The sequence below is a fragment of the Corythoichthys intestinalis genome, chromosome 13 (genome assembly GCF_030265065.1).
Source record: "Corythoichthys intestinalis isolate RoL2023-P3 chromosome 13, ASM3026506v1, whole genome shotgun sequence".
Taxonomy (NCBI): domain Eukaryota; kingdom Metazoa; phylum Chordata; class Actinopteri; order Syngnathiformes; family Syngnathidae; genus Corythoichthys; species Corythoichthys intestinalis.
In genome coordinates, this window is record NC_080407.1 from 55,556,253 (window position 1) to 55,570,680 (window position 14,428).

General features: G+C 38.2%; 1 protein-coding gene across 1 annotated transcript in view; it reads left to right on the forward strand.

The window, feature by feature from the left end:
- The first annotated feature begins 4,822 nt into the window (after positions 1 to 4,822).
- The window catches only part of LOC130928844 (inactive ubiquitin carboxyl-terminal hydrolase 53), a 42,773-nt gene continuing 33,167 nt past the window's right edge, over positions 4,823 to 14,428 (forward strand). Inside the window, exon 1 of the mRNA XM_057855617.1 lies at positions 4,823 to 5,220. The gene's annotated coding sequence lies outside the window, so the exon portion shown is untranslated. The remainder of the gene's footprint in view (positions 5,221 to 14,428) is intronic.

Here is a 14,428-nt window from a genome sequence, read left to right on the forward strand (position 1 = left end):
AACCATCATCGTCTACTTTCACGAGTCAGGAAATGATGACAATTTTTGCATCGTGGTGTAGGAGTCCCCAACCACTGGGCCGGTTGCGCATTTGGTACCGGACTGCACAGAAATAATATTTTATGAACTCTTGACACACCAAAATGCCTGCCTAGTTTCTTGATATAATAATAAAACTGGATAGGATGATGTCATGGAGCTAGCACCTAGGAACTATTTGTTCATCAGATTTGTTCCTGGAAATAATTAGCTAACACGCTAGCGAAGATGACTGAAAAACATATGTCTTTGGACAGCTTTTTTGTGGCTGTTGTCATAGAAATCAATTGGAACTAGCGCATAGCATCCATTCTCTTTTATTTTTTTTATGTCTATGTGCGCTTGTCCTTGACAATGACGTATGATCTAGGTGTATCAGATTTGTCCCTGGCAATAATTAGCCCACACGCTAGCAAACATGATTGAAAAACATACATCTTTGGACAGCTAGTCTACTACAGCTACGACTAAGGATCTATTTATTTTTATCTATGTGCGCTTGTCCTCAGTAATGATGTATGATGTAGGCGCATTAGATTTCTTCCTAGAAATAATTAGCCCCCACTTTAGCGAAGATGATTGAAAAACATACGTCTTTGCACAGCTTTTTTACGAATGTTGACTTACAAATCTATTAGAGCTAGGACCAAGGATCTATTTATTTGTATCTATGTGCGCTTGTCCTAAACAATGACGTATGATGTAGGCGCATTAGATTTGTTCCTGGAAATAATTAGCCCACACGCTAATGGAGACGACTGAAAAACAGTTGTCTTTGGACAGCTTTTTTACAAATGTCATAGAAATTGATTGGAACTAGCGTCTAGCATCTATTCTTTCTTTTTTTAATCTTTATGAACGCTTGTCCTAAAAAATGACATGATGTAGACGCATCAGATTTGTTCATGGAAATAATTAGCCCACACGCTAGCAAAGACGATTGAAAAACATACGTCTTTGGACAGTTTTTTTTTTTAATTTTTTTTTTTTTTTTTTAATGAATGATGACATACCAATCTATTAGAGCTAGCATCCAGCATCTATTCTTTTTTTTTTATGTCTATGTGCGCTTGTCATCAATAATGACGTATGACGTAGGCGCATCAGATTTGCTCCTGGAAATAATTAGTCCACATGCTAGCGAAGATGACTGAGAGACAGATGTCTTTGGACACCTTTTTTATGGATGTTTTCATAGAAATCCATTGGAAGTAGCGTCCAGCATCTATTCTTTTTTTTTTTTTTTTTTTTTTTATGTCCTTGTGCGCTTGTCCTCGACAATAATTAGCCAGCACGCTAGCGAAATAATTGAAAAACATATGTCTTTGGACAGCTTTTTTACGAATGTTGTCATGCAAATCCATTACAGCTAGGACTAAGTGTCTATTTATTTGTATCTATGTGCACTTGTCCTCAATAATGACATATGATGTAGGCGCATCAGATTTGTTCCCGGAAATAATTAGCGCACATGCTAGCAAATATGATTGGAAAAACATACCTCTTTGGACAGCTTTTTTTTTTACGAATGTTGTCATAAAAGTCTACTAAAGCTAGGACCAAGGATCTATTTATTTGTATTTATCTGCGCTTGTCCGCGAAAATGACATATGAGTGCATCAGATATGTTCCTGGAAATAATTAGCCCACATGCTAGCGAAGATCATTGAAAAGCATACGTCTTGGACTGCGTTTTTACAAATGTCATAGAAATTGATTGGAACTAGCGTCTAGCACAGGGGTGGGCAAACCGGTCCTCGAGGGCCGCAGTGGGTCCTGGTCTTTGTTTCAACTGACCAAGCACAGATAGTTTAAATAGTTTATCCAATGAGGTTTCGGCAGAAATGAAAAGCACCTGCCTGCAATCGACTGATTGCACTTCAGATTGGTGAAAAGGTGTCCTCTTAATGGGGTGCAACAAAAACCCGCACCCACTGCGGCCCTTTGTGGAATAGTTTGCCCACCCCTGGTCTAGCATCTATTCTTTTTTTAATGTCTATGTGCGCTTGTCCTCGACAATGACATATGATGTAGACACATCAGATTTGTTCCTGGGAATAATTAGCCAACACGGTAGCGAAGACGATTGAAAAACATACGTCTTTGCACAGCTTTTTTACGAATGTAGACATACAAATCTTGTGGGAGCTGGGACCAAGAATCTATTTATTCTTTATCTATGTGCGCTTGTCCTCAATAATGATGTTGGCGCGTCAGATTTGTTCCTGGAAATAATCAGTCCACACGCTAGCGAAGATGACTGAGAAACAGATGTCTTTAGAGAGCTTTTTTATGGATGTTTTCATAGAAATCGATTGGAACTACCGCCTAGCATCCTTTTTTTTTTATGTCTATATGCGCTTGTCCTCGAAAATGACATATGACATAGATGCATCAGATTTGTTCCTGGAAATAATTAGCCCACACGCTAGCGAACATGATTGAAAAACATAGTCTTTGGATAGCTTTTTTATGGACGTTGTCATAGAAATCGATTGGAAGTAGCGTCTAGCATCTATTCTTTTTTTTTATGTCTATGTGCGCTTGTCATTGGAAAATAACATATGATGTAGATGATCAGATTTGTTCCTGGGAATAATTAGCCCACACGCTAGCGAAAAGGATTGAAAAACATACATCTTTGGCCCTTTTTACGGATGTTGTCATACAAATTCATTACAGCTAGGATAAAGGATCTATTTATTTGTATCTATGTGCGCTTGTCCTAAATAATGACGTATGATGAACGTGCATCAGATTTGTTCCTGGAAATAATTAGCCCACATGCTAGCAAGCATGACTGAAAAACAAACGTCTTTGGACATGTTTTAACAAGCAATACCAAGAGTCCAATCTGAAATATGGGTTTGTAGCGACAGGTTTGTTTTTCTGCCACACATTGCCGGGCCCACATCACACCGGTCCGTGTAATAAAAACGTAGCTGTATCCCATTTCATCGAGACAAAATTGTCCTACACGTTAGCAGCAGAGCTTTATCGCCACACTCCTCAACTTTGGAAAAGCAAGTGTTATATGTCCCTGGGGGAATGGTTAGTGGAAGGAAATGGCTGGGTCTCTTCAATGGAGTCCTTTCAAGTACTTCCTGCGGAAAGGCTGGACGTTGCTGATACATTGTGACCCCCTCACCGAACACATGCTAAATCATCGCATGCCGTTTCCTTCAGCCTTGATTTACTCGAAAATGGATTTACACCGCTCGCACGATGGAAGGGATAGAAGCCGCTGAAAATATACAGTATATTTGCAGAATATTGACCTTTATATCAGCAGGAGTAACGTCTAATTATTCTGTCCTCTAGCTGTGAATTTAAAGTAGTTACTAGTAGACGTCCAATCATTTGAACTGGGTTTGGACCAGGGGCGGAGCTCGGGGGGTGCTGAATAATGAAATAATGAAAATGTTAAGTTTACTGTAACATAATTATAGCTTGTCTGTCATTGGCTATTGCCTCGCATCTTCATGGCATTCAATTGGAGAGACAGCGAACTAAGCGACTATTTTGCCATGTGGTTTTTTTTTTTTTTTTGCTATGTGGAAACATTGATTTTGCCATTTGGCACTTTTTTGGCACGTGACAAAATGGATTTTGCGATGTGGCTTTTTTTTTTTTTTGCATGTGACGAAATGGATTTTGCCATGTGGCATTTTTTTTTTTTTTGCTATGTAGCAAAATGTTTTTTGCTATGTGGCAAAATGGATTTTGCTGTGTGGCATTTTTTTGCCATGTGGCAAAATTGATTTTGCCATGTGGCTTTTTTTTTTTTTTTTGCTATGTGGAAACATTGAATTTGCCATTTGGCATTTTTTTGGCACGTGACAAAATGGATTTTTCCATGTGGCATTTTTTTTTGCGTGTGACGAAATGGAATTTGCCATGTGGGAGAATGGATTTTGCCATGTGGCATTTTTTTTTGTTTTGCTATGTAGCAAAATGTTTTTGCTATGTGGCAAAATGGATTTTGCTGTGTGGCATTTTTTTTGCCACGTGGCAAAATAGATTTTGCCGTATGGCTTTTTTTTTTTTGCCATGTGGCAAAATGGATTTTGCCATGTGGCATTTTTTACCATGTGGCATTTTTTTGCCATGTGGCAAAATTGATTTTGCCATGTGGCATTTTTTTTTTTTTACTTTGTGGAAAAATTGATTTTGCCACGTGGCATTTTTTTGGCACGTGACGAAATGTATTTTGCCGTGTGGCATTTTTTTGCACGAGACGAAATGGATTTTGCCATTATGTGGCAAAATGGATTTTGCCATGTGGCATTTTTTTGAACGTGGCAAAATGGATTTTGTCATGTGGCATTTATTTTTTGCTAGCGGTTTGTGAAGTTTTGTGCTTGTACGCTACGTTCACTTACATCCTGGTCATCTCCTGGGGGATAAGCCCCCTCTGTTCTTAAAACCTAGTGACGCCTTTGGCTGGGGTCAATGTAAAAATAGCTCATTTCTCATCGATCAGCGTCAATAAGTTAAAAACTACTGCAGAAAAAACCGCAACTAATAAATACATTTGGGGGAAAAAAGCACGTGACATCAAAGCTTTTAATTGTACGTCCTTTTGATTTGCTTGCTTTTATGTAACAGGATCGCGCAGATGGCGTTTGGCTAACAAGTGTCTGACGTCACTTTTGCCTGTAAAAAAAAATAGTAGAAAAAAAAACTGCAACTGTACCAAGGCCAGTCAATATTTAACAGCCCCCCCCCCCGCCCCGTTGAATCATTCGCTCTCTCACACTACTGGAGCCGAAACAGCAAATATGCATGCGATGTGCAGTTGCGCGTTGCGTTGGCGAGCGCGTGCGCGTCCAGTTGCATGGCACACTGCAGTAAACAGAGTTGAGAAAGGGGCGTGACTTGGACATCTTTCCTCGGAAAACATCTCTGATTCACTTCAGGTGCCGAAAGAAACAAAGTGGACGCGAACGAGGACGACCGCGCTGCTTCGTCCCGGACTACCGTTGCTACCCGGCTTGACCCCGAAAGGGAATTACTTGTAACAAGAAAGGGGAAATTTTTGGAGTTGAGAACACGGACGGAAGTTGGCGTTTTCCCAGTTTCGCCTACCGATGGTTCCTCCTACTTTTCATGTTCGCAACTCTCGTTTTTGGATTTATCACGGCACGTGGACCAATTTCGGACTATCTACATATCTAAAAGGTGAGTTTCTCCTTCCTCCTTCAAGTTTAAGTCTTTATTTTGCTCCCGTGAACAACCTGAACGCAACACAGGTAAACGGGAGAATCAGGAAGTAGCTCGACCAGGTGTAACGCTACCTCAGTGTTGGCTTTAAAAGCCGTCAGAACGCAATAAATGTGTAAAACTAAGCCGAAAAGCGTCTGAACTCGTTTAAAGAAGAGTTTGTTTAATCGAAAAACAAGTGGAGAGTTGTATTTTTACGGCAAATGACAGGTAAAAAAAAATAGAGGCCTGCGTTGCATTCAATGAAATCGGATAAAAATGTGGTTTAAAGAACACCTAGTTTTGTAGGTGTCGCCGAAATAGCAATGGTTTCCTTCGGAGTGCTATTATGTCAGCTAACTCGTTTAAATATTTAACTCACTGGTTGCCAGTTACAGCTCTTGACGTCTATTCCATTCTGACGGTGAAGGGATGACTGTGAATGAATTGGACGTCAGGCGCCGTCAATGGCAGAGAAACGCGCTTCTTAAAGTGAATCATTTAGACTAGGGCTGCAGCTATCGATTATTTTACTAGTCGAATAATCGATGAACTGGTTCGAATAATGGAGTAATTGGATAAGGAACAAAAAAGTGAGGATCTAAGTATAACAATAACAGTTGGGTAACTTATGTAGCAATATTGCGAAATGCCATGGCAATCAATGACTTTTTGAAAGAGTTAAAAAAAGTCTTTTTTTTTTTTAACACAAACATGCTAGACTGTGCGTCCCGGCCTGTTGGGGGACGGGTATCGATAAGCATTTGCTTTTTTTCCGTCTTCCTTTGTCATAGTCTTTTTCGGGCAAATTATTCCATAGTCTGTGTCAGTGTTTCTCCTTTCTGGCCAAACTATCCCACACTCTGTAACTGTCAATGATTCTGATGATGATGACAATGACAATAAATTCATTCATTCAAAAGTCTGTTAGCTTAAATGCTATGAAACGCCAGCGTCTTTTTTTACAATGCTCTTAATATTTCAGACGCAAATTCACACACAAAAAAAGCTAAATATATACCTATAAACTAAAATACGAATGCATTAAAAAACGTTAGCTCAAACAAAAACTTGGCTAATGTTGGTCTTGCCATGGAGCTGTTGGATTCAGCCATGTGAAATGTGGCAGACTAGAGGGCAGTGGATCCACCCAAATCAGTAAAACTGAATGCAAACACTTTCAAAATAAACCATTACATCGCCATTTTAAACGAATACTCGGAGCAGCAAAATTTAATTTGAATCTTTTTTTCTAATCGAATACTCGAGTTAGTCGATTAATCGTTGCAGCACCAATTTAGACTATAAGATGAAAATTGTCGAAAATAGGATTTAAATGAGGGATGGGTTCCTCCCGATATGATACGATTTGCGATAACGATAATCTCACAGTATGGTGGTATAACAATTAACAATGCATGGGTGAGGAAATTATTCTGCAATATTTTACTATACAACTAATAAAAAGAAAAACAAGCTCTTCCTCTGTGAATCGAATTGAGTTTATCACTAGTAGATGTCCAATTCATTCATTTCGATATTTTGTAACACCCTTATTTGAAACAGTTAAAATAAATATGGCGGAAAACACTTAGGTGACTTAAAGATCCGCTCTGAAACCCCCAATTTGGCCAAATTTCAAAATTTAAATGTTTTTTCTTTGTTTGGAACGATTATTTATCATCTAAAATATCAGGGGAAAAAATACAATTGAGCGATAGTTATGAGGGAGATACCCGTGACCAGTTTCCAGAGACCAATTTTTTGTTGTGACGTAATTTGTTTTGGGGCTGCAGCTATCGATTATTTGAGTAGTCAATTAATCGATGAACCATTAGTTCTAATAATCGAGTACTCGGAAAAGGAACACGAAAAATTAAATTACTTGAGCTGAGCCTAAAACGGTTTAAAAAAAAAAAAAAAAAAAGAATATGTACAACAAAAGAACAATTGGCTAACTTACATAGCATTTTATAGCATTTAAACTAGCGGACTTTTGCTAACTTTTTTTTTACAATGCTCTTAACAAATGGTTCAGACATTCTAAAAAAAAAAAAAAAAAAAGGCTAAAAATACCTTCAAACTAAACAACGAATGCATTAAAAAAAACAGCTCAAACAAAAACATAGCTTATGTTGGTCTTAACAGGGAGCACTTGGATTCAGCCATGTGAAATGAGGGAGACTAGAAGGCAGAGTATCCACCCAAATCAAAGTAAATGCAAACACTTTCAAAATAAACCATTACAACGCCACTTAAATTTTGCTGCTTCTAGTATTCGTTTAATTTAATTTGAATCTTTTTTTCGAATCGAATCCTCGAGTTAATGGATTCATCTTTGCAGCACTAATTTGTTTAAAAGTTAGTTTTTTTAAATGAAATATTAGACATCAATTAATGATTCCAAGCTAAAATTTACATTTTGTATAATTAATATAAATGCTTCTTTTTATGGCTGGGTTGAAACAAAAGCGGTTGCGCGACGGTTGTAAACGTGGGTTTCCAGGGTAAAACGGACAAATTAAAAAGAGTCCGGGGGCTCAGTGCGCCATGAATCTGCTATGGCATCATATTGTTCTATCGAACACATTTCTTTTGGCTTAAAATACAGCAGTTTCTTTTAAAGAGGAGTGCAAGAGCAGAAACTGCTTTTTCAGTCTTGTCTGTGTTTTCCGCCATATGCATTTTTCATATTTTGAAATAGGAGGAAATAACAGTAAATATTCTCAGATTTTTGGCGTTGATATAAATTTTATGTGACTATTTCAAGGAAAAATTGACTTTCTTGGGCTATGCAAAATGGTGGTCTGAATCTGGCCCCGGGTTTGACACCCGTGACCTAGACTACATAGCTCATCTTGTTATTGTTTCTACACAAGTCATTCGGAAGCATGCTGACAAACCTGTTTCCTCTGTTTTTTGTAAGTGTGCTAAAAGCAATTGCACTGTGTCAGTGTTAAAAGGAGGATTATTGATATCCCATTATTAAAAAAATGCACATTGAGGCAACAAAACCGAATTCTAACCCCCCCAAGGTTGGAAATGTAGTCTCATGCCAAATGTGTCCGATTCTGACAGAGTCATCGGGATTTCCTGCCTCCTGTGCAAAAGCGTACGTTCTCTAATGAGATCGTCCATCAGTCCATCAAGAGCCGATGACTTGGCGCCAAATTTCCAACTCCTGCAGCTCAGTCCAAACTCGCTGATGCGCCTGTCCGGGTGATTGCGCAGAGGCGCTTGCTTGTGCGTTTTCCTATAAAGGAGCTCTGGATTTCATTTGACTTGACAACTCTTTTAATCTAAGAACAATTCCAGAAACATATCGTAGAACTGTGTAAATTTCTTTGAAATCGGCCCAGCTGTTTCAGAGCAAACGTGATGTTTCATTTCTATATCCAGTGGTATGTATCTGAACCAGTGCTGCAACGATTAATCGATTAACTTGAGTTTTCGATTAGAAGAAAAGATTCAAATTTTACTGCTTCGAGTATTCGTTTAAGTGCCGTTGTAATGGTTTATTTGAAAGTGTTTATTTAGTTTTATTGATTTGGGTTGATACACTGCCTTCTAGTCTACCTCATTTAGCATGGTTGGATCCAGGTGCTCCCTGTTAAGACCAACATAAGCTAAGTTTTTGTTTGAGCTAAAGTTTTTTAATGCATTGGTATTTTAGTTTAAAGGTATATTTAGCCTATTTTTGTGGGAATATGTGTCTGAACCATTTGTTAAGAGCATTGTAAAGTTTTATAGCATTTAAACTGGCAAACTTTAGCTATGTATGTTAGCCAATTGTTCTTTTGTTTTACATAGATCCTCATTTATTTTTTATACTGTTTGAGGCTCAGTTCGGGTAATTTAATTTTTCATGTTCCTTATCCGATTACTCGATTATTCGAACTAATGGTTCATCGATTAATCGACTACTAAAATAATCGATAGCTGTAGCCCTAATCTGAACCTTTGGGAATTTCTCACATTTCTGCATAAAATCACCATCAAATGTGATTTGAGCTTTGTCAAAATCACACAGATGTAAAAAAAAAAGTGTCTGCTTTAGGGCTGTCAAAATTGTCGCGTTAACGAGCGGTAATTTTTAAAAAAATTAATCCTGTTAAAATATTTGACGCAATTAATGCCCAGCTCAAAAAGATTAAAATGAGAGCACAGTGAAAGGTGTACTTGTTGTGTTTTTCGGAGTTTTGCCGCCCTCTGCTGGCGCTTGGGTGCGACTGATTTTATAGGGTTCAGCACCCATGAGCATTAAGTAATTATTGACATCAACAATAGCGGGCTACTAGTTTATTTTTTGATTGAATATTTTACAAATTTTATGAAAACGAAAACATTAAGAGGGGTTTTAATATAAAATTTCTATAGCTTGTACTAACATTTATCTTTTAAGAACTACAAGTCTTTCTATCCATGGATCGCTTTAACAGAATGTTAATAATATTAATGCCATCTTTATGATTTATTGTTATAATAAATGCAATACTTATGTACCTGTTTGGATGTACCTGTACATGTTTGCACAGGCGTTATATTGATTTTTATAATGTTGTACATTTTTCAAGTCATACAAGCTGTTATAAATGTTCACAAGATTTTTTTAATACTTAATGTTTAGACTGCATGTGCAATTGTTAAATTGAAAGCTGGTAAATAAATTTAACAAGAAACGGTTAATTTGTATTCCATGCATTGATTAAAATTTTCAAATTATATAACAGTCCGCTTGGGCAAATTTATCGTTATCGAGGTAAATTTGCTCAATTTATCGTGATACGTATTTAAGGCCATATCGCCCAGCCCTAGCATGACCTAAAGACGGGGATTCATGCCAGACATCCCAGGAATCTGACTGAACTACAGCAGTTTTGGAGAGAAGAATGGGCCGAGATGGTCCTGATCGATGTGCCAGACTGATCTGCAGCTTCAGGAAGCATCTGGTTGAAGTTATTGCTGCCTAAGGGGGGGGGGGCACAAAATATTAAATGTGATGGTTCACTTACTTATTTACCCCCCTTCTGTTATTGTTTGCGTACTATCCTCATTAAAATATGAAAACCTATAAATGGGTGGTTTTAGTTAAAGCAGTTTTTTCATCTGTGTGATTTTGACAATTATCAGATCACATTTGGTGATTTTATGCAGAAATGTGAGAAATTCCACAAGAATCTGAACCTGAGTCAATAGACTACCTCATTGACTGTTCCATTTAGACCGTGTAAGCCATTTTCAACTCGTTGTTAGCAATAGACGTCCAGTTCGTTTGAGTGGCCATTTTTGTTCTTTCCTGTTGATAAATTACACATACTGCTTTATAAAACACTTTTTCTCATAATTCCTTTTCCGTCTTGTTCTGTTCTAGCTGGTGCAGTGACATGATTCCCACTCTGGGATCAATGGTTTCCTTTTTATTGCATCTTAAGTTGACTGCCAGCAAGTTTTTGGAAGACAATGTTATTCAATCGGCGCGAAAGTGAGCACTTCCGTCCGGATCTTGACAAACAGAAGAGTCTTTTCAGCTTATAAACATGTCGACATGCGGAGAAAATGACGTTGGATCGGATCTAAAGGGTATCCGTTTTCTGTCTGAGGTAGCGTTTTATTAGACAATCGTAAAACGGTAGCGTATGGCATGCTGAAGGAATGCTGATGTTGGCTCATCGCTCTGTGCCACTCGAACATCCGCGGCTTGTAACTCGGCCCGAGTCTAAAAAAGTTCACCTCCTAGGGTTAGCTTTGACATCCGCCCTGCTTTCCTCTCTCGACGTGACCTGAAACTAATCTGAAAAACTTAAGCAACTCTAAGATTAAGTGATCGCTTTGGAATTCCCTTGCCATGGAGGCCGGCCGGCTGCAAAGTACCGGAGCCGTTTAATTGAATTGCGCAAGGATGATGACTATGAGTGGGAACCTCTGGGTACCTCAGAATACGATAGGATTTGCGATTCAAGGCTCACGATTGTCTCACGGTATGGAGATACAACAATTTTCGATACATGGGTCAGGAAATCATTCTAATATAAAAGACGTGTATTGCCTCATGTCTGGCTATACAATTCGGAGCACGATTCACAGGTCACCATTCGATTTTGTACAGTCCCTGACAAAAGTCTTGTCGCTTATCCATTTTGTAGAAACAATTGCTAATAACCTGACTTTTAATGATTCAATTGGTTTCAGAAATGGACTCACTGAAAAAAGATTTATCATTTAATTAGAGCTGCAACGATTAATCGATTAACTCGAGTATTCGATTAGAAAAAAACATTCGAATTAAATTTTGCTGCTTCGAGTATTTGTTTAATTAAAGTGACGTAATGGTTTATTTTGAAAGTGTTTTATTTAATTTGACTGATTTGGGTGGATACACTGCCTTCTATTCTGCCTCAATTCACGTGGCTGAATTCAGGTGCTCCCTGTTAAGACCAACATAAGCTAAATTTTGTTTGAGCTAATTTTTTTTAATGCATTCGTAATTTAGTTTATAGGTATATTTAGCCTATTTTTGTGTGAACCATTTGTTAAAAGCATTATAAAAAAAGTTTTATAGCATTTAAACTAGCGGACTTTTGCGATGTGTGTTAGCCAATTGTTCTTTTGTTGTACATAGATCCTCATTTCTTTATTTTTTTAATACCGTTTGAGGCTCAGCTCAGGTAATTTAATTTTTCATGTTCCTTATCCGATTACTCGATTATTCGAACTAATGGTTTATCGATTAATCGACTACTAAAATAATCGATAGCTGCAGCCCTACATTTAATGGACCTAAAGGTCAAATTTTGGCAAGATAAACATTTTGTCGCCTACAAAAAGTAGTGGGAAAATTGAACAAAAAATGTACTTCAAATACAAAAATATGTTACATAACATAAGCGAATTAAGTAGTGGTGCTGTGAGATCCAAATGTAATATTTAGTATGACTTCTCCATGGGCTTTGGCAAGGATTCATACAATTTATTGATGAAGTCATCGGAACCTCAAAGAAAGCAGTCTTGCATGCCTCCCAGAGTTCGTCAACATTCTTGGGTTTCGTCTTCCATGCTTCCTCTTTCATCCAGTTCATGTCTGGTGACTGGGCTGGCCAGTCCTGGAGGATCTTGATCTTCTTTGCCTTGAGGGACTTTGAGATAGAGATTGAAGTATGCAATGGAGCACCATCCTGCTGCAGAATTTGTCCCTTTTTATGGTTAGGAATGTAAGAGGCAGCTAAGATTTGTTGATATTTCACTCAAATTGGATATCTCGGGGTGCAGGCAATGAAAAAAAAGTGGCATTTGCCAAGGCCCGCAGCCTGTCAAAAGGATGGATGCTGGAAAAGTGGCAAAGATGGATTTTTCAGATGAATCTTCCATTGAATTACACCACCGTCGCCGCAAATATTGCAGGAGACCTACTGGAGCCCCCATGGATCCGAGATTCACTCAGAAAACTGTGAAGTTTGGTGGTGGCAAAATCTGGTATGGGGGTGTGCGAGGTGTGGAAGGCAACATAAATAGTCTGAAATATCAACAAAGCTGCCTCATACATTCCTAACCATAAAAAGGGACAAATTCTGCAGCAGGATGGTGCTCCATCGCATACTTCAATCTCTACCTTAAAGTTCCTCAAGGTAAAGAAGATCAAGATCCTCCAGGACTGGCCAGCCCAGCCACTAGACATAAACATCGTAGAGCATGTCTGGGGTAGGATGAAAGAGGAAGCATGGAAGACGAAACCCAGGAATGTTGATGAACTCTCGGAGGCATGCAAGACTGCTTTCTTTGATGACTTCCATCAGTAACTTGTATGAATCTTTTTCGAACCGCATGGATGCAGTCCTTCCAACCCATGGAAATTTGGATCCCACAGCACCACTACTTAATTCGCTCATGTTATGCAACATATTTTTGTATTTGAAGTACATTTTTTGTTCAATTTTCACACTACTTTCTGTAGGGGACAAAACTTTTGTCTTGCCAGAATTTGACCTTTATGTCTTCATTAAATGATAAATCTTTTTTCAGTGAGACAAATATATTTTTGTACATTCAACTTATTTGGGAGAGTCTTAGCTTTCATATGAGCCATTTCTGAAACCAGTTGAATTATTAAAAGTCAGGTTATTAGCAAATGTTTCTAAAAAATGGATTACTCGACAAGACTTTTGTCAGGAACTGTAGTGTGCCTGAAAAACACTGACACTTTTCTCATTAAAAAATTTGGGAAGCAATCTGATGACGATATATCAATTCTTGGTGGGAGCATAGCGATAACCTTCTGGGCTACAAAATATTGCGAAGTATCACCTTTTTGCAATATTGTCACACCCCTAACAATGACTGGAAATACAAAAGTTCTAAACTCCAGTGTTCTGTTCAAGTGTACCGTGGTTGACATTTCGTCATCCGTCCGGGATTCTTGAAATTCCACAACGGCAACGTTGTCCAACTGGTTTTTGGATGCAGCCAAACCGCAAACAAAAAATATTAGGGCAATCCAGTCAAGAAAATGATCATTTTATTTTTACATATTGTTCAAAATCGATTGTTTTCACCAATTTTTAGGCATTTATGTTGTTTGGTACAATGCTATTTTCCGCTTCTTCATTCAGACGAGTGTTGCTTACACCAAAAAAATTAATGAATGACAATAATGAGATTCAAATGGTTACAAGTTCCGGCTACCGTTTGTTATTGCTCAATGAAAGCCATGTGGGAATATGTGGATGTGAACGAGCTCAACCCGACCTTGGCCTCGGTTTTAAGGGCCGTTTGTAAAAGTTAATGTGCAAACTTTGTTGACATTCCGTCAAATGTTCAGTTGAGCCACTGCGAGGGAAATTTTTTTTTAAAAAATTCATCAATGCAACGAATGTGAAAAATGTAGTCGTTCACTGCCATTGACGTCAAATCAATAATGTTTCAGCGTCATTGACGACCGTAGACATTCAATCCATTTGGACGAGAGGGGCCGGCAGCGATCGAATGATCATAACTTTATACGGACACGTATGGAAAAACAAGAGCATGAAAGTTAGCGATATTTAAGTGTTTCCATTAAAAGGTTTTCATTGAGAAATGTCAGTTTTGCGAATTAGTGGAGGTAATGGCAGCTAATATTATTTAGAGCACAAGTACAGAAATTTTGACTGTAGGCTTAATCTTAGTGGGGGGGGGGGGTGTTGATTATGAGAGA